A 24,273-nucleotide genomic window follows, 5' to 3' on the forward strand; every position below is an offset into this window, starting at 1 on the left:
GCGGCCGAGTCGGGGCAGGCGAGGGGGGCACGGGTTAAGTAGATTTGCAGTGCACTTGCTGGTGGGTGCGACCATACCAGCACTAATGCACCGGATCCAATCAAAACTCCGCAGTCAAGCGTGCTTGGGCGAGAGCAGTACTAAGATGGGTGACCTCTTGGGAAGTCCTCGTGTTGCACCCCTCTTTTTATCTTTCCAGCCGGTTAATCATCTTTTCGCGGCCGACCCCTTCAATTTTTGGAGACAAATAGGGTGGTCAAGTTCCGGAGCAGCTTAGGGGCGTTTTTTGACCCTTAATTTCGAATTTTTCTTGTATTTTGACACATTTTTAAGATTACAATTTTTTTGACCCTCGTCGTCAGCCGGTTAATCATCTTTTCGCGGCCGGCCCCTTCACTTTTGCGTGCGTTAGCGGGTTTCGACCGCCGGCGCGGGGTCTCCGGGGCACCTCGGACCCGCCGGGGAGCGGGGAAAGGGCCGCGGAGGGATGAATTGTGCGGCGGCCGAGTCGGGGCAGGCGAGGGGGGCACGGGTTAAGTAGACTTGCAGTGCACATGCTGATGGGTGCGACCATACCAGCACTAATGCACCGTATCCCATCAGAACTCCGCAATTAAGCGTGCTTGGGCAAGAGCAGTACTAAGATGGGTGACCTCTTGGGAAGTCCTCGTGTTGCACCCCTCTTTTTATCTTTTCAGCCGGTTAATCAACTTTTCGCGGCCGACCTCTTCAATTTTTGGAGGCAAATAGGGTGGTCAAGTTCCGGATGAGCTTGGGGGCGTTTTTTGACCCTTAATTTCGAATTTTTCTTGTATTTTGACACATTTTTAAGATTACAATTTTTTTGACCCTCGTCGTCATCCGGTTAATCATCTTTTCGCAGCCGACCCCTTCACTTTTGCGTGCGTTAGCGGGATTCGACCGCCGGCGCGGGGTCTCCGGGGCACCTCGGACCCGCCGGGGAGCGGGGAAAGGACCGCGGAGGGATGAATTGTGCGGCGGCCGAGTCGGGGCAGGCGAGGGGGGCACGGGTTAAGTAGATTTGCAGTGCACATGCTGATGGGTGCGACCATACCAGTACTAATGCACCGTATCCCATCAGAACTCCGCAATTAAGCGTGCTTGGGCAAGAGCAGTACTAAGATGGGTGACCTCTTGGGAAGTCCTCGTGTTGCACCCCTCTTTTTATCTTTTCAGCCGGTTAATCAACTTTTCGCGGCCGACCCCTTCAATTTTTTGAGACAAATAGGGTGGTCAAGTTCCGGAGGAGCTTGGGGGCGTTTTTTGACCCTTAATTTCGAAATTTTCTTGTATTTTGACACATTTTTAAGATTACAATTTTTTTTACCCTCGTCGTCAGCCGGTTAATCATCTTTTCGCGGCCTACCCCTTCAACTTTTGGAGACAAATAGGTTGGTCAAGTTCCGGAGGAGCTTGGGGGCGTTTTTTGACCCTTAATTTCGAAATTTTCTTGTATTTTGACACATTTTTAAGATTACAATTTTTTTCACCCTCGTCGTCAGCCGGTTAATCATCTTTTCGCGGCCGACCCCTTCATTTTTGCGTGCGTTAGCGGGTTTCGACCGCCGGCGCGGGGTCTCCGGGGCACCTCGGACCCGCCGGGGAGCGGGGAAAGGGCCACGGAGGGATGAATTGTGCGGCGGCCGAGTCGGGGCAGGCGAGGGGGGCACGGGTTAAGTAGACTTGCAGTGCACATGCTGATGGGTGCGACCATACCAGCACTAATGCACCGGATCCCATCAGAACTCCGCAGTTAAGCGTGCTTGGGCGAGAGCAGTACTAAGATGGGTGACCTCTTGGTAAGTCCTCGTGTTGCACCCCTCTTTTTATCTTTTCAGCCGGTTAATCATCTTTTCGCGGCCGACCCCTTCAACTTTTGGAGACAAATAGGGTGGTCAAGTTCCGGAGGAGCTTGGGGGCGTTTTTTGACCCTTAATTTCGAATTTTTCTTGTATTTTGACACATTTTTAAGATTACAATTTTTTTGACCCTCGTCGTCAGCCGGTTAATCATCTTTTCGCGGCCGACCCCTTCAATTGTTGGAGACAAATAGGGTGGTCAAGTTCCGGAGGAGCTTGGGGGCGTTTTTTGACCCTTAATTTCGAAATTTTCTTGTATTTTGACACATTTTTAAGATTACAATTTTTTTCACCCTCGTCGTCAGCCGGTTAATCATCTTTTCGCGGCCGACCCCTTCACTTTTGCGTGCGTTAGCGGGTTTCGACCGCCGGCGCGGGGTCTCCGGGGCACCTCGGACCCGCCGGGGAGCGGGGAAAGGGCCACGGAGGGATGAATTGTGCGGCGGCCGAGTCGGGGCAGGCGAGGGGGGCACGGGTTAAGTAGACTTGCAGTGCACATGCTGATGGGTGCGACCATACCAGCACTAATGCACCGGAGACCATCAGAACTCCGCAGTTAAGCGTGCTTGGGCGAGAGCAGTACTAAGATGGGTGACCTCTTGGTAAGTCCTCGTGTTGCACCCCTCTTTTTATCTTTTCAGCCGGTTAATCATCTTTTCGCGGCCGACCCCTTCAACTTTTGGAGACAAATAGGGTGGTCAAGTTCCGGAGGAGCTTGGGGGCGTTTTTTGACCCTTAATTTCGAATTTTTCTTATATTTTGACACATTTTTAAGATTACAATTTTTTTCACCCTCGTCGTCAGCCGGTTAATCATCTTTTCGCGGCCGACCCCTTCAACTTTTGGAGACAAATAGGGTGGTCAAGTTCCGGAGGAGCTTGGGGGCGTTTTTTGACCCTTAATTTCGAAATTTTCTTGTATTTTGACACATTTTTAAGATTACAATTTTTTTGACCCTCGTCGTCAGCCGGTTAATCATCTTTTCGCGGCCGAGCCCTCCACTTTTGCGTGCGTTAGCAGGTTTCGACCGCCGGCGCGGGGTCTCTGGGGCACCTCGGAACCGCCGGGGAGCGGGGAAAGGGCCGCGGAGGGATGAATTGCGCGGCAGCCGAGTCGGCGCAGGCGAGCGGGGCACGGGTTAAGTAGATTTGCAGTGCACATGCTGATGGGTGCGACCATACCAGCACTAATGCACCGGATCCCATCAGAACTCCGCAGTCAAGCGTGCTTGGGCGAGAGCAGTACTAAGATGGGTGACCTCTTGGGAAGTCCTCGTGTTGCACCCATCTTTTTATCTTTTCAGCCGGTTAATCATCTTGTCGCGGCCGACCCCTTCAATTTTTGGAGACAAATAGGGTGGTCAAGTTCCGGAGGAGCTTGGGGGCGTTTTTTTACCATTAATTTCGAATTTTTCTTGTATTTTGACACATTTTTAATATTACAATTTTTTTGACCCACGTCGTCAGCCGGTTAATCATCTTTTCGCGGCCGACCCCTTCACTTTTGCGTGCGTTAGCAGGTTTCGACCGCCGGCGCGGGGTCTCCGGGGCACCTCGGACCCGCCGGGGAGCAGGGAAAGGACCGCGGAGGGATGAATTGTGCGGCGGCCGAGTCAGGGCAGGCGAGGGGGGCACGGGTTAAGTAGACTTGCAAAGCACATGCTGATGGGTGCGACCATACCAGCACTAATGCACCGGATCCCATCAGAACTCCGCAGTTAAGCGTGCTTGGGCGAGAGCAGTACTAAGATGGGTGACCTCTTGGTAAGTCCTCGTGTTGCACCCCTTTTTTTTTATCTTTTCAGCCGGTTAATCATCTTTTCGCGGCCGACCCCTTCAAATTTTGGAGACAAATAGGGTGGTCAAGTTCCGGAGGAGCTTGGGGGCGTTTTTTGACCCTTAATTTCGAATTTTTCTTGTATTTTGACACATTTTTAAGATTACAATTTTTTTTACCCTCGTCGTCAGCCGGTTAATCATCTTTTCGCGGCCTACCCCTTCAACTTTTGGAGACAAATAGGTTGGTCAAGTTCCGGAGGAGCTTGGGGGCGTTTTTTGACCCTTAATTTCGAAATTTTCTTGTATTTTGACACATTTTTAAGATTACAATTTTTTTCACCCTCGTCGTCAGCCGGTTAATCATCTTTTCGCGGCCGACCCCTTCACTTTTGCGTGCGTTAGCGGGTTTCGACCGCCGGCGCGGAGTCTCCGGGGCACCTCGGAACCGCCGGGGAGCGGGGAAAGGGCCGCGGAGGGATGAATTGCGCGGCAGCCGAGTCGGCGCAGGCGAGCGGGGCACGGGTTAAGCAGATTTGCAGTGCACATGCTGATGGGTGCGACCATACCAGCACTAATGCACCGGATCCCATCAGAACTCCGCAGTTAAGCGTGCTTGGGCGAGAGCAGTACTAAGATGGGTGACCTCTTGGTAAGTCCTCGTGTTGCACCCCTCTTTTTATCTTTTCAGCCAGTTAATCATCTTTTCGTGGCCGACCCCTTCAACTTTTGGAGACAAATAGGGTGGTCAAGTTCAAAAAACGCTTGGTTTTTTGCCTGCGTTAGCGGGTTTCGACCGCCGGCGCGGGGTCTCCGGGGCACTTCGGACCCGCCGGGGAGCGGGGAAAGGGCCGCGGAGGGATGAATTGTGCGGCGGCCGAGTCGGGGCAGGCGAGGAGGGCACGGGTTAAGTAGACTTGCAGTGCACATGCTGATGGGTGCGACCATACCAGCACTAATGCACCGTATCCCATCAGAACTCCGCAATTAAGCGTGCTTGGACGAGAGCAGTACTAAGATGGGTGACCACTTGGGAAGTCCTCGTGTTGCACCCCTCTTTTTATCTTATCAGCCGGTTAATCAACTTTTCGCGGCCGACCCCTTCAATTTTTGGAGACAAATAGGGTGGTCAAGTTCCGGAGGAGCTTGGGGGCGTTATTTGACCCTTAATTTCGAATTTTTCTTGTATTTTGACACATTTTTAAGATTACAATTTTTTTGACCCTCGTCGTCAGCCGGTTAATCATCTTTTCGCAGCCGACCCCTTCACTTTTGCGTGCGTTAGCGGGTTTCGACCGCCGGCGCGGGGTCTCCGGGGCACCTCGGACCCGCCGGGGAGCGGGGAAAGGGCCGCGGAGGGATGAATTGTGCGGAGGCTGAGTCGGGGCAGGCGAGGGGGGCACGGGTTTAGTAGATTTGTAGTGCACATGCTGATGGGTGCGACCATACCAGCACTAATGTACCGGATCCCATCAGAACCCCGCAGTTAAGCGTGCTTGGGCGAGAGCAGTACTAAGATGGGTGACCTATTGGGAAGACCTCGTGTTGCCACCCTCTTTTTAGCTTTTCAGCCGGTTAATCATCTTTTCGCGGCCGACCCCTTCAACTTTTGGAGACAAATAGGGTGGTCAAGATCCGGAAGAGCTTGGGGGCGTTTTTTGACCCTTAATTTCGAATATTTCTTGTATTTTGACACATTTTTAAGATTACAATTTGTTTGACCCTCGTCGTCAGCCGGTTAATCATCTTTTCGCAGCCGACCCCTTCACTTTTGCGTGCGTTAGCGCGTTTCGACCGCCGGCGCGGGGTCTCCGGGGCACCTCGGACCCGCCGGGATGCTGGGAAAGGGCCGCGGAGGGATGAATTGTGCGGCGGCCGAGTCGGGGCAGGCGAGGGGGGCACGGGTTAAGTAGATTTGCATTGCACATGCTGATGGGTGCGACCAGACCAGCACTAATGCACCGGATCCCATCAGAACTCCGCATTTAAGCGTGCTTGGGCGAGAGCAGTACTAAGATGGGTGACCTCTTGGGAAGTCCTCGTGTTGCACCCCTCTTTTTATCTTTTCAGCCGGTTAATCATCTTTTCGCGGCCGACCCCTTCAATTTTTGGAGACAAATAGGGTGGTCAAGATCCGGAGGAGCTTGGGGGGGTTTTTTGAACCTTTATTTCGAATTTTTCTTGTATTTTGACACATTTTTAAGATTACAATTTTTTTGACCCTCGTCGTCAGCCCGTTAATCATCTTTTCGCGGCCGACCGCTTCACTTCTCCGTGTGTTAGCGGGTTTCGACCGCCGGCGCGGGGTCTCCGGGGCACCTCGGACCCGCCGGGGAGCGGGGAAAGGGCCGCGGAGGGATGAATTGTGCGGCGGCCGAGTCGGGGCAGGCGAGGGGGGCACGGGTTAAGTAGATTTGCAGTGCACATGCTAATGGGTGCGACCATACCAGCACTAGTGCACCGGATCCCATCAGAGCTCCGCAGTTAAGCGTGCTTGGGCGAGAGCAATACTAAGATGGGTGACCTCTTGGGAAGTCCTCGTGTTGCACCCCTCTTTTTATCTTTTCAGCCGGTTAATCATCTTTTCGCGGCCGACCCCTTCAATTTTTGGAGACAAATAGGGTGGTAAAGTTCCGGAGGAGCTTAGGGGCGTTTTTTGACCCTTAATTTCGAATTTTTCTTGTATTTTGACACATTTTTAAGGTTACAATTTTTTTGACCCTCGTAGTGAGTCGGTTAATCATCTTTTCGCGGCCGACCCCTTCACTTTTGCGTGCGTTAGCGGGTTTCGACCGCCGGCGCGGGGTCTCCGGGGCACCTCGGACCCGCCGGGGAGCGGGGAAAGGGCCGCGGAGGGATGAATTGTGCGGCGGCCGAGTCGGGGCAGGCGAGCGGGGCAAGGGTTAAGTAGTTTGCAGTGCACATGCTGATGGGTGCGACCATACCAGCACTCATGCACCGGATCCCATCAGAACTCCGCAGCTAAGCGTGCTTGGGCGAGAGCAGTACTAAGATGGGTGACCTCTTGGGAAGTCCTCGTGTTGCACCCCTCTTTTTATCTTTTCAGCCGGTTAATCATCTTTTCGCGGCCGACCCCTTCAATATTTGGAGACAAATAGGGTGGTGAAGTTCCGGAGGAGCTTGGGGGCGTTTTTTGACCCTTAATTTCGATTTTTTCTTGTATTTTGACACATTTTTAAGGTTACAATTTTTTTGACCCTCGTAGTGAGTCGGTTAATCATCTTTTCGCGGCCGACCCCTTCACTTTTGTGTGCGTTAGCGGGTTTCGACCGCCGGCGCGGGGTCTCCGGGGCACCTCGGACCCGCCGGGGAGCGGGGAAAGGGCCGCGGAGGGATGAATTGTGCGGCGGCCGAGTCGGGGCAGGCGAGCGGGGCAAGGGTTAAGTAGTTTGCAGTGCACATGCTGATGGGTGCGACCATACCAGCACTCATGCACCGGATCCCATCAGAACTTCGCAGCTAAGCGTGCTTGGGCGAGAGCAGTACTAAGATGGGTGACCTCTTGGGAAGTCCTCGTGTTGCACCCCTCTTTTTATCTTTTCAGCCGGTTAATCATCTTTTCGCGGCCGACCCCTTCAATATTTGGAGACAAATAGGGTGGTGAAGTTCCGGAGGAGCTTGGGGGCGTTTTTTGACCCTTAATTTCGATTTTTTCTTGTATTTTGACACATTTTTAAGGTTACAATTTTTTTGACCCTCGTAGTGAGTCGGTTAATCATCTTTTCGCGGCCGACCCCTTCACTTTTGTGTTCGTTAGCGGGTTTCGACCGCCGGCGCGGGGTCTCCGGGGCACCTCGGACCCGCCGGGGAGCGGGGAAAGGGCCGCGGAGGGATGAATTGTTCGGCGGCCGAGTCGGGGCAGGCGAGCGGGGCACGGGTTAAGTAGTTTGCAGTGCACATACTGATGGGTGCGACCATACCAGCACTCATGCACCGGATCCCATCAGAACTCCGCAGCTAAGCGTGCTTGGGCGAGAGCAGTACTAAGATGGGTGACCTCTTGGCAAGTCCTCGTGTTGCACCCCTCTTTTTATCTTTTCAGCCGGTTAATCATCTTTTCGCGGCCGACCCCTTCAATATTTGGAGACAAATAGGGTGGTGAAGTTCCGGAGGAGCTTGGGGGCGTTTTTTGACCCTTAATTTCGATTTTTTCTTGTATTTTGACACATTTTTAAGGTTACAATTTTTTTGACCCTCGTAGTGAGTCGGTTAATCATCTTTTCGCGGCCGACCCCTTCACTTTTGTGTTCGTTAGCGGGTTTCGACCGCCGGCGCGGGGTCCCCGGGGCACCTCGGACCCGCCGGGGAGCGGGGAAAGGGCCGCGGAGGGATGAATTGTTCGGCGGCCGAGTCGGGGCAGGCGAGCGGGGCACGGGTTAAGTAGTTTGCAGTGCACATACTGATGGGTGCGACCATACCAGCACTCATGCACCGGATCCCATCAGAACTCCGCAGCTAAGCGTGCTTGGGCGAGAGCAGTACTAAGATGAGTGACCTCTTGGCAAGTCCTCGTGTTGCACCCCTCTTTTTATCTTTTCAGCCGGTTAATCATCTTTTCGCGGCCGACCCCTTCAATTTTTGGAGACAAATAGGGTGGTGAAGTTCCGGAGGAGCTTGGGGGCGTTTTTTGACCCTTAATTTCGAATTTTTCTTGTATTTTGACACATTTTTAAGGTTACAATTTTTTTGACCCTCGTAGTGAGTCGGTTAATCATCTTTTCGCGGCCGACCCCTTCACTTTTGCGTGCGTTAGTGGGTTTCGACCGCCAGCGCGGGGTCTCCGGGGCACCTCGGACCCGCCGGGGAGCGGGGAAAGGGCCGCGGAGGGATGAATTGTGCGGCGGCCGAGTCGGGGCAGGCGAGCGGGGCACGGGTTAAGTAGTTTGCAGTGCACATACTGATGCGTGCGACCATACCAGCACTTATGCACCGGATCCCATCAGAACTCCGCAGCTAAGCATGCTTGGGCGAGAGCAGTACTAAGATGGGTGACCTCTTGGGAAGTCCTCGTGTTGCACCCCTCTTTTTATCTTTTCAGCCGGTTAATCATCTTTTCGCGGCCGACCCCTTCAATTTTTGGAGACAAATAGGGTGGTGAAGTTCCGGAGGAGCTTGGGGGCGTTTTTTGACCCTTAATTTCGAATTTTTCTTGTATTTTGACACATTTTTAAGATTACAATTTTTTTGACCCTCGTCGTCAGCCAGTTAATCATCTTTTCGCGGCCGACCGCTTCACTTCTGCGTGTGTTAGCGGGTTTCGACCGCCGGCGCGGGGTCTCCAGGGCACCTCGGACCTGCCGGGGAGCGGGGAAAGGGCCGCGGAGGGATGAATTGTGCGGCGGCCGAGTTGGGGCAGGCGAGGGGGGCACGGGTTAAGTAGATTTGTAGTGCACATGCTGATGGGTGCGACCATACCAGCACTAATGCACCGGATCCCATCAGAACTCCGCAGTTGAGCGTGCTTGGGCGAGAGCAGTACTAAGATGGGTGACCTCTTGGGAAGTCCTCGTGTTGCACCCCTCTTTTTATCTTTTCAGCTGGTTAATCATCTTTTCGCGGCCGACCCTGTCAGTTTTTGGAGACAAATAGGGTGGTCAAGTTCCGGAGGAGCTTGGGGGCGTTTTTTGACCCTTAATTTCGAATTTTTCTTGTATTTTGACACATTTTTAAGATTACAATTTTTTTGACCCTCGTCGTCAGCCGGTTAATCATCTTTTCGCGGCCGACCCCTTCACTTCTGCGTGCGTTAGCGGGTTTCGACCGCCGGCGCGGGGTCTCCGGGTCACCTCGGACCCGCCGGGGAGCGAGGAAAGGGCCGCGGAGGGATGAATTATGCGGCGGCCGAGTCGGGGCAGGCGAGGGGGGCACGGGTTAAGTAGATTTGCAGTGCACATGCTGATGGGTGCGACCATACCAGCACTAATGCACCGGATCCCATCAGAACTCCGCAGTTAAGCGTGCTTGGGCGAAAGCAGTACTAAGATGGGTGACCTCTTGGGAAGTCCTCGTGTTGCACCCCTCTTTTTATCTTTTCAGCCGGTTAATCATCTTTTCGCGGCCGACCCCTTCAATTTTTGGAGACAAATAGGGTGGTCAAGTTCCGGAGGAGCTTGGGGGTGTTTTTTGACCCTTAATTTCGAATTTTTCTTGTATTTTGACACATTTTTAAGATTACAATTTTTTTGACCCTCGTCGTCAGCCGGTTAATGTGGCAGAATTTAAAAAAATAGAGTTATCCTTATCTGGTGGTTGTTTTACATGATATGTTCTATCTACATATTTTTTGTTTTTATCCCTAGAATAAAGGACTTTGCTAAGATAAGACTCCTAGTCTATGTTAGCTTCAAGCCTATATATAATCTTGTAGTTTGATTAATAAAGTATGAGTAATGATACAGCCACAAACTCTTGTACAAACTTATTTTGTACAAACTGATGTGGCATGATAAGATTGGTTGAATTAAATATCACTTGGCCCACATGATTTGTTTTTATTAATTTATATTTTCATTCAACCAATGAATTAATGCCACATCAGTTTGTACAAAATAAATTTGTACAAGAGTTTGTGGCTGTATCATTACTCATAAAGTATATATGAAAGTGCAGTGTTTACTGTTTCCTTCCTATATTTTGTTACATGGTATCAGAGCTAGGTATTAGTTGAAGGAAACCATGGTAAAAACAGCCATGACTGGCACAAGTAGGAGTATTGACTCTTCCGAATCTGCTGAAACATCTCAGATTCCTTCTCTGTCAACTCCTACAATTGTTCACACTGCAATTACTGAAAATACATCACTTCAAATTACATCCCACAAACTCAACGGAAAGAACTTTCTCCCATGGTCTCGTTCTGTTCAAATGGTAATTCGAGGGCGTGGAAAACTTGGCTATCTCCTTGGCCAAAAGCAAAGGCTAGATGAAAATGATCCTGCATTTCAAATATGGGATGCTGAAAATTCTATCGTTATGGCATGGCTGGTTAACTCAATGGAACCAAACATCGGGCAGACATATTTATTTTACCAAACAGCTGCTGAACTGTGGGAAGCTGTTAAAGAAACTTACTCGGATTTGGAAAATTCATCACAGCTGTTTGAATTGAGGAATATGGCTCGTAACTTGAAACAAGGTGATATGGATGTAACCCATTATTTTAACTCTCTGAAGAATCTTTGGCAGGAATTAGATCTATTCAATGAGTGTGAATGGAGGTGTATTGATGATGGTGCTCGATACAAAAAACTGGTGGATAAAGATCGAATTTATGACTTTTTGGCTGGTCTTAATAAGGAGCTTGATGATGTTCGTGGTCGTATACTTGGCACTAAACCATTACCTTCCATCCGAGAAATCTTTGCTGAAGTCAGACGAGAAGAGAGTCGTAAACGGGTCATGCTTGGGGAGCCAAAATCACTTATAGCACCTGAAATGTCTGCTTAGGCTGTTCAGGGATCTAATAATTCCAACAAAGGTGGCCAGCTGTGGTGTGATCATTGCCACAAACCGAATCACACCAAAGAGCGTTGTTGGAGGCTACATGGTAAACCAACAAATTGGAAAGACAATAGAGGCAATAAGCGAAGTCCAAAAGGATTTCAATCTGCAACTGACACTGATCAAAGTGTTCTAAAGGAAGGTGTAAGCAGTGTGATTCCATCATTTACCAAAGAACAACTTGAGCAGCTTCAAAAACTTTTAACCCCTATTCCTTCGTCCTCTTTGCTGGCCCAAAAAGGTATTTTCCAGATCCCAACAGTTTTTCATGCTTCTGCCAAGGTTCCAGATCCCTGGATCATTGATTCTGGCGCCACAGATCACATGACAGGCTGCATTCATTTTTTCTCTTCTTATGTTCCTAGTCCAGATCATTTTAAAGTAAGGATAACTGATGGTTCACTTTCAGTTGTTGCAGGGATGGGCACTATAAAGATTACTCCTAGCATAATTCTCAAATCAGTTCTCCATGTTCCTAAATTATCTTGCAATCTACTCTCTGTCAGTCAAATCACTAAAGATCTTAATTGTGTTGCTAATTTTTCGCACTCCTCTTGTGAATTTCAGGACCTAATTTCGGGGAGGAGGATTGGCAGTGCTAGGGAACATGGGGGACTTTACTATTTTGAGGATTTCAACGTGAATAAACAAGCTCATACTGCTGACTGTGGATCTCTTTCTATGTCTAGGGAACAAAAAATAATGTTGTGGCATCGTAGGTTAGGTCATCCTAGCTTTCCATATTTAAGAAATTTGTTTCCTGAATTATTTCGTAATAAAGATTCTCTTATGATTCATTGTGAAGTATGTCAATTGGCTAAACATCAGCGTTCCTATTTTCCTTCTCAATCATACAAACCTTCCAGACCTTTTGCAATGATTCATAGTGACATATGGGGACCTTCTCGTGTCTCAAACCTTACGGGTATAAAATGGTTCCTTACTTTTATTGATGATCACACACGAATCTGTTGGGTGTATCTATTAAAGGATAAATCTGACGCAGCACAAACCTTTAAAAATTTTCACTCCATGATCCAAACACAATTCCAAGCCAAAATCCAGATTTTACGTACTGATAATGGTAGAGAATTTTTTAACACTTCTCTTAGTCAATTTCTTTCACACCATGGGATTATACACCAAAGTTCTTGTGTTTATACTCCACAACAAAATGGTGTCTCCGAAAGAAAAAATCGTCATCTACTTGAAGTAGCACGGTCTCTTATGTTCACTACCAATGTACCTAAACAATTCTGGGGAGATGCTATTCTTACGGCATCGTACTTAATTAATCGCATGCCTTCTAAGGTTCTTAATTACCAAACTCCACTTAACATGTTTCCCCAATATTATCCACACACTCGAGTATGTACGGATCTGCCACTTAAAGTCTTTGGTTGTACTTCCTTTGTCCATGTCCATAGTTTGGCTCAAACAAAGCTAGATCCTAGAGCTCATAAGTGTATTTTTTTAGGTTACTCAGCCACTCAAAAAGGTTATCGATGTTATTCTCCTGAACAGCACAAATATTTCATTTCTATGGATGTTACCTTTTTTGAAACTCACCCTTTCTATGCCCAGAATTCCCTTCAGGGGGAGAGTTCTAATGAAGGGAATTTTTGGGAAGCGTCCTTACCATCTCCAATTTTTCCTCAGTCTTCAGAATTGTTATCTCCACCTAAACTCACTGCCGTTCAGCCGTGTCAGTCTCAATCAGATTTGTCTTCATTAGAAACAACTCAAAATTCATCTCAGCCAATGAAGTCTACTGATGATGAAAATTTCAAGACAGGGGGAGAAACACAGCAACAACAAGAGCTACGTGTTTATTCACAACGGAATAATCCGCAAAGAGTTGAGGAACCTGCTCACCGACAGCACTGTCAAGAGACCGAACTGAATGAAGGTATACAGCCTCAAAATACTGTTCTTAAACCTGAAATTGCTGATCTTGATGTTCCTATAGCCTTAAGAAAGGGGATTAGATCTTGTGCTCAATATCCTATTTCTAATTATGTGACCTATGACCGACTGTCACCTTCTCTTCGAGCATTTGTTACTAATCTTTCAGGTGTACAAATTCCAAAGAATATTCAAGAAGCGTTAGAAGACTCGAAGTGGAGACAGGCTGTTATGGAGGAAATGAGTGCTCTAGAACAGATGGGAACATGGGAGCTGGTACAAAAACCAAAAGGAAAGGTTCCAGTGGGTTGTAAATGGGTTTTTACTGTCAAGTATAGGTCTGATGGATCAATAGAGAGGTATAAGGCACGACTAGTAGCAAAGGGGTTCACTCAAACATACGGGATTGATTACCAGGAAACATTTGCTCCAGTCGCTAAATTAAATACAATTCGAGTTCTATTATCCTTGGCTGCAAACTTGGATTGGCCACTTCAACAATTAGATGTTAAGAATGCTTTTCTTAACGGAGACTTAGTAGAGGAAGTTTACATGGAGTTGCCACCTGGATTTGATAAGGAAGGAAGAGGACTAGTGTGTAAATTGAAAAAATCACTCTATGGACTGAAACAGTCACCTAGAGCTTGGTTTGACAGATTCTCTAGGGCTATACGACAGCAAGAATACAAACAAGCTCAGACAGACCACACGTTATTTTATAGACATAAGGATGGTAAGATTACTGTTCTTATTGTTTATGTTGATGATATAATATTGACTGGGAATGATATTGTTGAAATAAAGAGATTAAAGAAAATTCTTGCAACAGAATTTGACATAAAGGACCTTGGATCCCTAAGATACTTTCTAGGCATGGAAGTGGCAAGAAATAACATAGGCATATCTGTTTCTCAAAGGAAATATGTTATAGACCTTTTGAAAGAAACAGGAATGATAGGTTGTAAGCCTGTAGACACACCAATGGATGCAAATTTGAAATTAGGAGACTTGAAGGACAGTATTCCTGTTGAGAGAGGGAGATATCAGCGACTTGTTGGGAAACTCATCTATCTTTCCCACACTAGACCTGATATTGCTTTTGCGGTTAGTGTTGTAAGTCAATTCATGCATGCTCCATGCGAGGAACATATGGAAGCTGTTTATCGAATCCTGAGATATCTTAAAGGAACTCCAGGAAAAGGTCTTCTCTTCAAAAAGAATGAGGCAAAAAGTGTTGAAGCCTTCACAGACGCTGATTGGGCTGGTTCAATTAAGGATAGAAGATCTACGTCGGGCTATTGCACATTTGTATGGGGGAATTTAGTAACTTGGAGAAGTAAAAAACAGTCAGTTGTGGCAATAAGTAGTGCTGAAGCAGAGTTCAGAGCAGTAGCTCAAGGTATCTGTGAGTTGTTATGGCTGAAACTATTATTAGGGGAGCTAAAAATCGCAGATATTCAACCTATGAAACTTTATTGTGACAATAAGGCAGCCATAGATATTTCTCATAATCCAATACATCATGATAGAACTAAGCATGTTGAGGTTGACCGGCATTTCATCAAGGAGAAGATAGAAGAAGGAGTAATTTCTATGACATATGTGCCTACATCTCAACAAACTGCAGATCTTCTTACTAAAGGATTAGTCAAACCAGTGTTTGAAAAGTTGGTAGACAAGCTGGGAATGTTTAATGTTTTTTGTCCAGCTTGAGGGGGAGTGTGGCAGAATTTGAAAAAATAGAGTTATCCTTATCTGGTGGTGGTTTTACATGATATGTTCTATCTACTTATTTTTTGTTTTTATCCCTAGAATAAAGGACTTTGCTAAGATAAGACTCCTAGTCTATGTTAGCTTCAAGCCTATATATAATCTTGTAGTTTGATTAATAAAGTATATATGAAAGTGCAGTGTTTACTGTTTCCTTCCTATATTTTGTTACAGTTAATCATCTTTTCGCGGCCGACCCCTTCACTTTTGCGTGCGTTAGCGGGTTTCGACCGCCGGCGCGGGGTCTCCGGGGCACCTCGGACCCGCCGGGGAGCGGGGAAAAGGCCGCGGAGGGATGAATTGTGCGGCGGCCGAGTCGGGGCAGGCGAGGGGGGCACGGGTTAAGTAGATTTGCAGTGCACATGCTGATGCGTGCGACCACACCAGCACTAATGCACCGGATCCCATCAGAACTCCGCAGTTAAGCGTGCTTGGGCGAGAGCAGTACTAAAATGGGTGACCTCTTTGGAAATCCTCGTGTTGCACCCCTCTTTTTATCTTTTCAGCCGGGTAATCATCTTTTCGCGGCCGACCCCTTCAATGTTTGGAGAGAAATAGGGTAGTCAAGCTCCGGAGGAGCTTGGGGGCGTTTTTTGACCCTTAATTTCGAATTTTTCTTGTATTTTGACACATTTTTAAGATTACAATTTTTTTGACCCTCGTCGTCAGCCGGTTAATCATCTTTTCGCGGCCGACCCCTTCACTTTTGCGTGCGTTAGCGAGTTTCAACCGCCGGCGCGGGGTCTCCGGGGCACCTCAGACCCGCCGGGGAGCGGGGAAAGGGCCGCGGAGGGATGAATTGTGCGGCGGCCGAGTCGGGGCAGGCGAGGAGGGCACGGGTTAACTAGATTTACAGTGCACATGCTGATGGGTGCGACCACATCAGCACTAATGCACCGGATCGCATCAGAACTCCGCAGTTAAGCGTGCTTGGGCGAGAGCAGTACTAAGATGGGTAACCTCTTGGGAAGTCCTCGTGTTGCACCCCTCTTTTTATCTTTTCAGTCGGTTAATCATCTTTTCGCGGCCGACCCCTTCAATTTTTGGAGACAAATAGGGTGGTCAAGCTCCGGAGGAGCTTGGGGGCATTTTTTGACCTTTAATTTCGAATTTTTCTTGTATTTTGACACATTTTTAAGATTACAATTTTTTTGACCCTCGTCGTCAGCCGGTTAATCATCTTTTCGCGGCCGACCCCTTCACTTTTGCGTGCGTTAGCGGGTTTCCACCTCCGGCGCGGGGTCTCCGGGGCACCTCGGACCCGCCGGGGAGCGAGGAAAGGGCCGCGGAGGGATGAATTGTGCGGCGGCCGAGTCGGGGCAAGCGAGGGGGGCACGGGTTAACTAGATTTGCAGTGCACATGCTGATGGGTGCGACCACACCAGCACTAATGCACCGGATCCCATCAGAACTCCGCAGTTAAGCGTGCTTGGGCGAGAGCAGTACTAAAATGGGTGACCTCTTTGGAAGTCCTCGTGTTGCACCCCTCTTTTTATCTTTTCAGCCGGTTAATCATCTTTTCGCGGTCGACCCCTTCAATGTTTGGAGACAAATAGGGTGGTCAAGCTCCGGAGGAGCTTGGGGCCGTTTTTTGACCCTTAATTTCGAATTTTTCTTGTATTTTGACACATTTTTAAGATTACAATTTTTTTGACCCTCGTCATCAGCCGGTTAATCATCTTTTCGCGGCCGACCCCTTCACTTTTGCGTGCGTTCGCGGGTTTCAAGCGCAGGCGCGGGGTCTCCGGGGCACCTCGGACCCGCCGGGGAGCGGGGAAAGGGCCGTGGAGGGATAAATTGTGCGGCGGCCGAGTCGGGGCAGGCGAGGGGGGCACGGGTTAACTAGATTTGCAGTGCACAGGCTGATGGGTGCAACCACACCAGCACTAATGCACCGGATCCCATCAGAACTCCCAGTTAAGCGTGCTTGGGCGAGAGCGGTACTAAGATGGGTGACCTCTTGGGAAGTCCTCGTGTTGCACCCCTCTTTTTATCTTTTCAGTCGGTTAATCATCTTTTCGCGGCCGACCCCTTCAATTTTTGGAGACAAATAGGGTGGTCAAGCTCCGGAGGAGCTTGGAGGCATTTTTTGACCTTTAATTTCGAATTTTTCTTGTATTTTGACACATTTTTAAGATTACAATTTTTTTGACCCTCGTCGTCAGCCGGTTAATCATCTTTTCGCGGCCGACCCCTTCACTTTTGCGTGCGTTAGCGGGTTTCCACCTCCGGCGCGGGGTCTCCGGGGCACCTCGGACCCGCCGGGGAGCGGGGAAAGGGCCGCGGAGGGATGAATTGTGCGGCGGCCGAGTTGGGGCAAGCGAGGGGGGCACGGGTTAACTAGATTTGCAGTGCACATGCTAATGGGTGCGACCACACCAGCACTAATGCACCGGATCCCATCAGAACTCCGCAGTTAAGCGTGCTTGGGCGAGAGCAGTACTAAAATGGGTGACCTCTTTGGAAGTCCTCGTGTTGCACCCCTCTTTTTATCTTTTCAGCCGGTTAATCATCTTTTCGCGGCCGACCCCTTCAATGTTTGGAGAGAAATAGGGTGGTCAAGCTCCGGAAGAGCTTGGGGGCGTTTTTTGACCCTTAATTTCGAATTTTTCTTGTATTTTGACACATTTTTAAGATTACAATTTTTTTGACCCTCATCGTCAGCCGGTTAATCATCTTTTCGCGGCCGACCCCTTCACTTTTGCGTGCGTTAGCGGCTTTCAAGCGCAGGCGCGGGGTCTCCAAGGCACCTCGGACCCGCCGGGGAGCGGGGAAAGGGCCGTGGAGGGATAAATTGTGTGGCGGCCGAGTCGGGGCAGGCGAGGGTGGCACGGGTTAACTAGATTTGCAGTGCACATGCTGATGGGTGCAACCACACCAGCACTAATGCACCGGATCCCATCAGAACTCCGCAGTTAAGCGTGTTTGTGCGAGAGCAGTACTAAGATGGGTGACCTCTTGGGAAGTCCTCGTGTTGCACCCCTCTTTTTATCTTTTCAGCCGATTAATCATCTTTTCACGGCCGACCTCTTCAATTTTTGGAGACAAATAGGGTGGTCAAGCTCCGGAGGAGCTTGGGGGCGTTTTTTGACCCTTAATTTTGAATTTTTCTTTTATTTTGACACATTTTTAAGATTACAATTTTGTTGACCCTCGTCGTCAGCCGGTTAATCATCTTTTCGCGGCCGACCCCTTCACTTTTGCGTGCGTTAGCGGGTTTCGACCGACGGCGCGGGGTCTCCGTGGCACTTCGGAGCCGCCGGGGAGCGGGGAAAGGGCCGCGGAGGTATGAATTGTGCGGCGGCCGAGTCGGGGCAGGCGAGGGGGGCACGGCTTAAGTAGATTTGCAGTGCACATGCTGATGGGTGCGACCATACCAGCACTAATGCACCGGATCCCATCAGAACTCCGCAGTTAAGAGTGCTTGGGCGAGAGCAGTACTAAGGTGGGTGACCTCTTGGGAAGTCCTCGTGTTGCACCCCTCTTTTTATCTTTTCAGCCGGTTAATCATCTTTTCGCGGCCGACCCCTTCACTTTTGCGTGCGTTAGCGGGTTTCGACCGCCGGTGCGGGGTCTCCTGGGCACCTCGGACCCGCCGGGGAGCGGGGAAATGGCCGCGGAAGGATGAATTGTACGGCGGCCGAGTCGGGGCAGGCGAGGGGGGCACGGGTTAAGTAGATTTGCAGTGCACATGCTGATGGGTGCGACCATACCAGCACTAATGCACCGGATCCCATCAGAACCCTGCAGTTAAGCGTTCTTGGACAAGGGCAGTATTAAGATGGGTTACCTCTTGGGAAGTCCTCGTGTCGCACCCGCTTTTTATCTTTTTAGCCGGTTAATCATCTTTTCGCGGCCGACCCCTTCAATGTTTGGAGACAAATAGGGTGGTCAAGCTCCGGAAGAGCTTGGGGGCGTTTTTTGACCCTTAATTTCGAATTTTTCTTGTATTTTGACACATTTTTAAGATTACAATTTTTTTGACCCTCATCGTCAGCCGGTTAATCATCTTTTCGCGGCCGACCCCTTCACTTTTGCGTGCGTTAGCGGCTTTCAAGCGCAGGCGCGGGGTCTCCAAGGCACCTCGGACCCGCCGGGGAGCGGGGAAAGGGCCGTGGAGGGATAAATTGTGTGGCGGCCGAGTCGGGGCAGGCGAGGGTGGCACGGGTTAACTAGATTTGCAGTGCACATGCTGATGGGTGCAACCACACCAGCACTAATGCACCGGATCCCATCAGAACTCCGCAGTTAAGCGTGTTTGTGCGAGAGCAGTACTAAGATGGGTGACCTCTTGGGAAGTCCTCGTGTTGCACCCCTCTTTTTATCTTTTCAGCCGATTAATCATCTTTTCACGGCCGACCTCTTCAATTTTTGGAGACAAATAGGGTGGTCAAGCTCCGGAGGAGCTTGGGGGCGTTTTTTGACCCTTAATTTTGAATTTTTCTTTTATTTTGACACATTTTTAAGATTACAATTTTGTTGACCCTCGTCGTCAGCCGGTTAATCATCTTTTCGCGGCCGACCCCTTCACTTTTGCGTGCGTTAGCGGGTTTCGACCGACGGCGCGGGGTCTCCGTGGCACTTCGGAGCCGCCGGGGAGCGGGGAAAGGGCCGCGGAGGTATGAATTGTGCGGCGGCCGAGTCGGGGCAGGCGAGGGGGGCACGGCTTAAGTAGATTTGCAGTGCACATGCTGATGGGTGCGACCATACCAGCACTAATGCACCGGATCCCATCAGAACTCCGCAGTTAAGAGTGCTTGGGCGAGAGCAGTACTAAGGTGGGTGACCTCTTGGGAAGTCCTCGTGTTGCACCCCTCTTTTTATCTTTTCAGCCGGTTAATCATCTTTTCGCGGCCGACCCCTTCACTTTTGCGTGCGTTAGCGGGTTTCGACCGCCGGTGCGGGGTCTCCTGGGCACCTCGGACCCGCCGGGGAGCGGGGAAATGGCCGCGGAAGGATGAATTGTACGGCGGCCGAGTCGGGGCAGGCGAGGGGGGCACGGGTTAAGTAGATTTGCAGTGCACATGCTGATGGGTGCGACCATACCAGCACTAATGCACCGGATCCCATCAGAACCCTGCAGTTAAGCGTTCTTGGACAAGGGCAGTATTAAGATGGGTTACCTCTTGGGAAGTCCTCGTGTCGCACCCGCTTTTTATCTTTTTAGCCGGTTAATCATCTTTTCGCGGCCGACCCCTTCACTTTTTCTTGCATTAGCGGGTTTCGACTGCCGGCGCGGAGTCTCCTGGGCACCATGGACCCGCCAGGGAGCGGGGAAAGGGCCGCGGAGGGATGAATTGTGCGGCTTTATGGAGACACACCATCGTATGCTGCTGCTTAATGACTTAGTGCTATATATTGAGGCTATATAATCACCAGCTTTTATTTTTAATTGAAGCTGTTAGCATTTTTTTTGGTTTATTTGTTGATCGATGTTTACATGTTTCAATTATGTAGTGCTACAAATTAGAAGTTTGGAGTTGAGCTGTTCGTTAGGAGGTAAAATGCCTTAAGTTTTAAGTAATCTCTTATGACTTTGTCTAATGGAAGTGTGATTGACTATCATTTCTTTGATCTTTTAGGTTTTGGATATGCTTTTTGGTAATGTCAAGGCTGAGGTTAATACTTGCGAAGGTGAGACAAAGCTTTATTAAGAGATTAGGAAGTTAAAGCTTGTGATTTAGGTAGATAACTTTGTGCAATTGATGTTTTGTAATTTCAAAACTGAAAAGTAAGGTCATTGTTGGTTTTACATGTCTAATTTTGCTAGAAAATTGATTATTGAAGTGAAAAGATGATAAATGGTTTATTGATTCTGCAGAAAATTTAAAGATTGTTGGATTGTTATCATAACTATGATTGTTTCGAAATATGACTAAATGATGCTTGATTCACTTGAAATTTTGAGTATTAAAAGCTGAATTGTATATTTCGAGTCCGGAAATTTTAGAGTGAATTGAAGTAATAGTTGATTTTAATGGATTTTTCAAAATGGTCAGTTGTTGTTGGAATTTATCAGAAACCGTGTATGTACCATGTTTAGTGTTATAAACGAATTTGAGATATTAAACTTCAATATATCTATTTAAAATGTGGAAAGTTCTATGGTAATTGAACTTCTTGTAATTTTTTTTTTCATACTCTACTGCTTTAGTCGTAAACCCCTTGACAAAACTGTTCTCTTGTGTTTGATCTTATGAAACATTAGTTTAATGATATTAGAATGTCGTGAAATTTTAATATGTTAATAGAGTCATATGTGTAATTATGCTCGGGAAATTTTCATCCCAATATATTGAGTATTTTAATTTTAATAAATCGCCAAAGCTCAGTTGTTTCTGTGTGAATTAAAAAGGTAGTTTTGATTTGTTTTCTTCAATCCTATGAGAACCCTACTATAGAGTTCTCCAAATGGCTTGCAAATGTTATATGTTGTGTTTATGTGTCTAATAATATTATGAAAGTTTTCATAATATTTTGAATAGTATTGGATTTTTAAAGAAAATCATAAGCTTAGGTTGTCGGTGTTTCCTGTCAATAAACCAGTTTTCTATAACCTTGTATGAGTCATATAAACAATGATAAATGAAACTAAATTGAGCTAAAACATTATATTCTAGGTGCTTTGCATGTCTAGATTATATCTACAAATTTGTATAGTAGTTAAACCAAACTAATAATTTAAGTTAGTATTTACATTTTGGATTGGAGTGGGAATCCTGAGATTAAGAGTGTGAAGAAGAGTGTGAGTAAGTTGTTTACTTACATTGGAATTAGATATGGAATTAAAACTAGAATCTAATTTATGTGTTTACATTTTGGATTAGAGTGGGAATCTTGAGATTAAGAGTGCGAAGAAGAGTGGGCGTAAGTTGTTTACTTACATTGGAATGAGAATATGGAATTAAAACCAGAATCCAATTTATGTGTTTACATTGTTGATAACTCTATGAAATGAGAGTTATTACAGCAATTCTACACTTAAATCGAGATCACTTAGAGAGTAAATGATGTGTTTTTATTATATTTTGGTTATATTTTGCATAAACATTTATTTTAGTTGAGTCTTAATAAGTTTTACTTGAATTAAAGTAATTTGTGCTCAAAACATGTGCATAATTGTAGGTTTTCAGAAGTTTATAATTCATGAAGAGATGCTGAGATATTAGACTAGTAAGAGGAGGAAAGAAGATGACCACAAAAGAAGTAAAGCACAATCGAGAACAGTGCAATGTTATAGCTGTTGTTAGAGCAACCATTGTTATAGCAATCCTAGAGCACTGAGGGAGAAAACTTAGCGCGGGTCAGCTGCAGAATTGCGATCTGCAGTTTCCTAATTTAGCTCATGCACGCCCAAGGCTTTTGTTTACCCTAGTTTTTAGTTATAAAAGAAGGCGCGCACCATATAAAACGGAGGCAAGGAATTATCATTAAACACATTAGAGAGGAAAAGAAGAAGAAGATCAGAATTCAAGAGGACGGCTTCAGCAGCATTGAAAAATCCCACAGAGTTATTTGGATTTACTTTTTGCCATTCTCAACTTATACCTTTCTTCTGTCTTTAACTGATCTAATGTATCCCGTGAACAATATGTTGAAGTTTGTTTTTCTTTTTCAGAATATGAACTAGATTTACTTGTAGTTGAGTGACAAACAATCTAATGGGTTCTTGACTGTTCTTATGAGTTGCTATGTCATTGCTGTAGCATTTTACTCTAGTAGCTATTATTATAATTGTTATTTCGGTTGACCACCCATTTAATAGTTCAAGTTAAGATAGAGCCGCAAAATGGCATGTCTTAGCGGATATTATTAGAGTAATACTTGATCTTACTTTAAGTTTCCTGGATTAAGTTATCTTGAATCCCATAAGGGCTATACTTGAAGTTAAGATTTGTGACAAACTAGATATAAGTACTCACTTTGTAGGGTGGAGAGAATAAAGGTCCATAAGGCCATGCCACAGGTAGAATGATAACTGGTCATTGCTAATATACTTGAGGGTGTGAGAGTTCTAACACGCGACAGCTGAGGATGCAGAATAATTATGCCCAGCACTGTAGCAATTGTTGTAACAACTAGTGTTAACTTGATGAAAAGCAGTCAACCCCTAAAGAGAGTTTGATCATTCAACTACCATATTCTCAATTGATTTTTAGACGCAATTTAATTTAATTTATTTCATTACTGAATTGTTTTATTTTATTCTCTCGCAATTATCAATTTCAATAGAACCTGCTTTACATTTGTTAACTTCAGACTTAAGTTAGATTGCACTATTGTGATTGCTGTAGCATTTCTAGTGACATCAATGTCTGTGGAGACGATCTTGAATATTCATCACTTTATTACTTGTTGTGTACACTTGCACATTGGCATCAATAGCATTTGATTATAAAAATAACCATAAATTATCTTGGATTGGGAGCAAATGGTCTCAAATTACAGTTTTACCCGTATTTAAATAATTATAGTTTTTAATTACAAAATTAATAAAAAATATATTTGAAAAATAAAATATTTATTTTATTATATTTGTAAATTAATAATAATTATTAATATTCTTAATTATGTAAATCAAAATTTTTATTACTTTTAATTTTAATTGTGTAAATAAAAAATTATTAATAACAGCAAGACAAATGAAACATTATTATTATTAATATTGTACAAAATTGATATTTTCTTAGAATAAAATATTTATTATTATTAATTACTAATATTAAATAAATATAATACTATTATTTTTAAATAAATATAATAATATTATTTTTAAATAAATATAATAATATTATATTTTCAAATAAAGATAGTATATAGTAATATTATTAATTCTCTATGAGTATAATAATATTATTTTTAAGTAATTTTAATTTAGAATCAATGTAAGTTATTATTTTTAACTAAATATAATAATATTATACTTAAATATATTTAATATCATTATTTTTAATAAATGTAAAAATAATATTATTATTTAAATAAATATGATATTATTTATTTTATTTTATTAAATATAAGGGTAAAAAGGGAAGAGAGAGGAGTGAATTCCCACTTCTACCTCCCCTATGGGAGTAGGAATCCCACTGCCCACTCCAAATTTAAGTGGGGCCCACAAAGTGAGATTCTCACTCCCCCTTTAAAATTTGCAAATAAACACTAAGTGGGAGAAATCAACGTTGCTCACTCCCACTCTAAAAAATAAACACAATAAAAAGGGATTATTGAACAAGGCCTATCCTTATTACATGCTCTAAAATAGTCCCAAAGGTTTCTACAGATTTCCATGAATTTTATATGTACATTATTTGTTATTCAATGAATAAAATTATAGAGTTTGAAGTTTGGTTTTATAAATAAGAGATTGACATTGTTTTCGCTTGATTGCGAACTTAATGGATTCTTGAGATTGATTCTTATGT

At 46.1% G+C, this 24,273-nt stretch overlaps 30 non-coding genes across 30 annotated transcripts; all 30 read left to right on the plus strand.

Moving 5' to 3' along the window:
• Positions 1-63: 63 nt before the first annotated feature.
• On the plus strand, positions 64-182 carry LOC127903543 (5S ribosomal RNA). The gene has a single exon (XR_008056259.1). It is a non-coding gene; the product is annotated as a 5S ribosomal RNA (ribosomal RNA).
• Positions 183-562: 380 nt separating this feature from the next.
• Positions 563-681, plus strand: LOC127903550 (5S ribosomal RNA). Its single transcript, XR_008056266.1, has one exon. It is a non-coding gene; the product is annotated as a 5S ribosomal RNA (ribosomal RNA).
• A 380-nt stretch (positions 682-1,061) lies between these two features.
• On the plus strand, positions 1,062-1,180 carry LOC127903558 (5S ribosomal RNA). Its single transcript, XR_008056274.1, has one exon. It is a non-coding gene; the product is annotated as a 5S ribosomal RNA (ribosomal RNA).
• Positions 1,181-1,723: 543 nt separating this feature from the next.
• LOC127903512 (5S ribosomal RNA) lies at positions 1,724-1,842 on the plus strand. Its single transcript, XR_008056228.1, has one exon. It is a non-coding gene; the product is annotated as a 5S ribosomal RNA (ribosomal RNA).
• Positions 1,843-2,385: 543 nt separating this feature from the next.
• On the plus strand, positions 2,386-2,504 carry LOC127903559 (5S ribosomal RNA). The gene has a single exon (XR_008056275.1). It is a non-coding gene; the product is annotated as a 5S ribosomal RNA (ribosomal RNA).
• Positions 2,505-3,047: 543 nt separating this feature from the next.
• LOC127903500 (5S ribosomal RNA) lies at positions 3,048-3,166 on the plus strand. Its single transcript, XR_008056216.1, has one exon. It is a non-coding gene; the product is annotated as a 5S ribosomal RNA (ribosomal RNA).
• A 380-nt stretch (positions 3,167-3,546) lies between these two features.
• On the plus strand, positions 3,547-3,665 carry LOC127903514 (5S ribosomal RNA). Its single transcript, XR_008056230.1, has one exon. It is a non-coding gene; the product is annotated as a 5S ribosomal RNA (ribosomal RNA).
• Positions 3,666-4,210: 545 nt separating this feature from the next.
• LOC127903515 (5S ribosomal RNA) lies at positions 4,211-4,329 on the plus strand. The gene has a single exon (XR_008056231.1). It is a non-coding gene; the product is annotated as a 5S ribosomal RNA (ribosomal RNA).
• Positions 4,330-4,591: 262 nt separating this feature from the next.
• On the plus strand, positions 4,592-4,710 carry LOC127903548 (5S ribosomal RNA). Its single transcript, XR_008056264.1, has one exon. It is a non-coding gene; the product is annotated as a 5S ribosomal RNA (ribosomal RNA).
• A 380-nt stretch (positions 4,711-5,090) lies between these two features.
• Positions 5,091-5,209, plus strand: LOC127903553 (5S ribosomal RNA). Its single transcript, XR_008056269.1, has one exon. It is a non-coding gene; the product is annotated as a 5S ribosomal RNA (ribosomal RNA).
• A 380-nt stretch (positions 5,210-5,589) lies between these two features.
• On the plus strand, positions 5,590-5,708 carry LOC127903527 (5S ribosomal RNA). Its single transcript, XR_008056243.1, has one exon. It is a non-coding gene; the product is annotated as a 5S ribosomal RNA (ribosomal RNA).
• A 380-nt stretch (positions 5,709-6,088) lies between these two features.
• Positions 6,089-6,207, plus strand: LOC127903533 (5S ribosomal RNA). The gene has a single exon (XR_008056249.1). It is a non-coding gene; the product is annotated as a 5S ribosomal RNA (ribosomal RNA).
• A 379-nt stretch (positions 6,208-6,586) lies between these two features.
• Positions 6,587-6,705, plus strand: LOC127903492 (5S ribosomal RNA). The gene has a single exon (XR_008056208.1). It is a non-coding gene; the product is annotated as a 5S ribosomal RNA (ribosomal RNA).
• Positions 6,706-7,084: 379 nt separating this feature from the next.
• LOC127903516 (5S ribosomal RNA) lies at positions 7,085-7,203 on the plus strand. Its single transcript, XR_008056232.1, has one exon. It is a non-coding gene; the product is annotated as a 5S ribosomal RNA (ribosomal RNA).
• A 379-nt stretch (positions 7,204-7,582) lies between these two features.
• Positions 7,583-7,701, plus strand: LOC127903529 (5S ribosomal RNA). Its single transcript, XR_008056245.1, has one exon. It is a non-coding gene; the product is annotated as a 5S ribosomal RNA (ribosomal RNA).
• A 379-nt stretch (positions 7,702-8,080) lies between these two features.
• On the plus strand, positions 8,081-8,199 carry LOC127903549 (5S ribosomal RNA). The gene has a single exon (XR_008056265.1). It is a non-coding gene; the product is annotated as a 5S ribosomal RNA (ribosomal RNA).
• Positions 8,200-8,578: 379 nt separating this feature from the next.
• LOC127903534 (5S ribosomal RNA) lies at positions 8,579-8,697 on the plus strand. The gene has a single exon (XR_008056250.1). It is a non-coding gene; the product is annotated as a 5S ribosomal RNA (ribosomal RNA).
• Positions 8,698-9,077: 380 nt separating this feature from the next.
• LOC127903508 (5S ribosomal RNA) lies at positions 9,078-9,196 on the plus strand. Its single transcript, XR_008056224.1, has one exon. It is a non-coding gene; the product is annotated as a 5S ribosomal RNA (ribosomal RNA).
• Positions 9,197-9,576: 380 nt separating this feature from the next.
• LOC127903502 (5S ribosomal RNA) lies at positions 9,577-9,695 on the plus strand. The gene has a single exon (XR_008056218.1). It is a non-coding gene; the product is annotated as a 5S ribosomal RNA (ribosomal RNA).
• Positions 9,696-15,221: 5,526 nt separating this feature from the next.
• On the plus strand, positions 15,222-15,340 carry LOC127903542 (5S ribosomal RNA). Its single transcript, XR_008056258.1, has one exon. It is a non-coding gene; the product is annotated as a 5S ribosomal RNA (ribosomal RNA).
• Positions 15,341-15,720: 380 nt separating this feature from the next.
• On the plus strand, positions 15,721-15,839 carry LOC127903539 (5S ribosomal RNA). The gene has a single exon (XR_008056255.1). It is a non-coding gene; the product is annotated as a 5S ribosomal RNA (ribosomal RNA).
• Positions 15,840-16,219: 380 nt separating this feature from the next.
• Positions 16,220-16,338, plus strand: LOC127903525 (5S ribosomal RNA). The gene has a single exon (XR_008056241.1). It is a non-coding gene; the product is annotated as a 5S ribosomal RNA (ribosomal RNA).
• Positions 16,339-16,718: 380 nt separating this feature from the next.
• On the plus strand, positions 16,719-16,836 carry LOC127903555 (5S ribosomal RNA). The gene has a single exon (XR_008056271.1). It is a non-coding gene; the product is annotated as a 5S ribosomal RNA (ribosomal RNA).
• A 380-nt stretch (positions 16,837-17,216) lies between these two features.
• LOC127903526 (5S ribosomal RNA) lies at positions 17,217-17,335 on the plus strand. Its single transcript, XR_008056242.1, has one exon. It is a non-coding gene; the product is annotated as a 5S ribosomal RNA (ribosomal RNA).
• Positions 17,336-17,715: 380 nt separating this feature from the next.
• LOC127903540 (5S ribosomal RNA) lies at positions 17,716-17,834 on the plus strand. Its single transcript, XR_008056256.1, has one exon. It is a non-coding gene; the product is annotated as a 5S ribosomal RNA (ribosomal RNA).
• A 380-nt stretch (positions 17,835-18,214) lies between these two features.
• LOC127903396 (5S ribosomal RNA) lies at positions 18,215-18,333 on the plus strand. The gene has a single exon (XR_008056112.1). It is a non-coding gene; the product is annotated as a 5S ribosomal RNA (ribosomal RNA).
• Positions 18,334-18,550: 217 nt separating this feature from the next.
• On the plus strand, positions 18,551-18,669 carry LOC127903565 (5S ribosomal RNA). Its single transcript, XR_008056280.1, has one exon. It is a non-coding gene; the product is annotated as a 5S ribosomal RNA (ribosomal RNA).
• Positions 18,670-19,048: 379 nt separating this feature from the next.
• Positions 19,049-19,167, plus strand: LOC127903541 (5S ribosomal RNA). The gene has a single exon (XR_008056257.1). It is a non-coding gene; the product is annotated as a 5S ribosomal RNA (ribosomal RNA).
• Positions 19,168-19,547: 380 nt separating this feature from the next.
• LOC127903507 (5S ribosomal RNA) lies at positions 19,548-19,666 on the plus strand. Its single transcript, XR_008056223.1, has one exon. It is a non-coding gene; the product is annotated as a 5S ribosomal RNA (ribosomal RNA).
• Positions 19,667-19,883: 217 nt separating this feature from the next.
• Positions 19,884-20,002, plus strand: LOC112498684 (5S ribosomal RNA). Its single transcript, XR_003066105.2, has one exon. It is a non-coding gene; the product is annotated as a 5S ribosomal RNA (ribosomal RNA).
• The last annotated feature ends 4,271 nt before the right edge of the window (positions 20,003-24,273 follow it).

This window comes from Citrus sinensis, chromosome 6, assembly GCF_022201045.2.
Source record: "Citrus sinensis cultivar Valencia sweet orange chromosome 6, DVS_A1.0, whole genome shotgun sequence".
Lineage (NCBI taxonomy): Eukaryota > Viridiplantae > Streptophyta > Magnoliopsida > Sapindales > Rutaceae > Citrus > Citrus sinensis.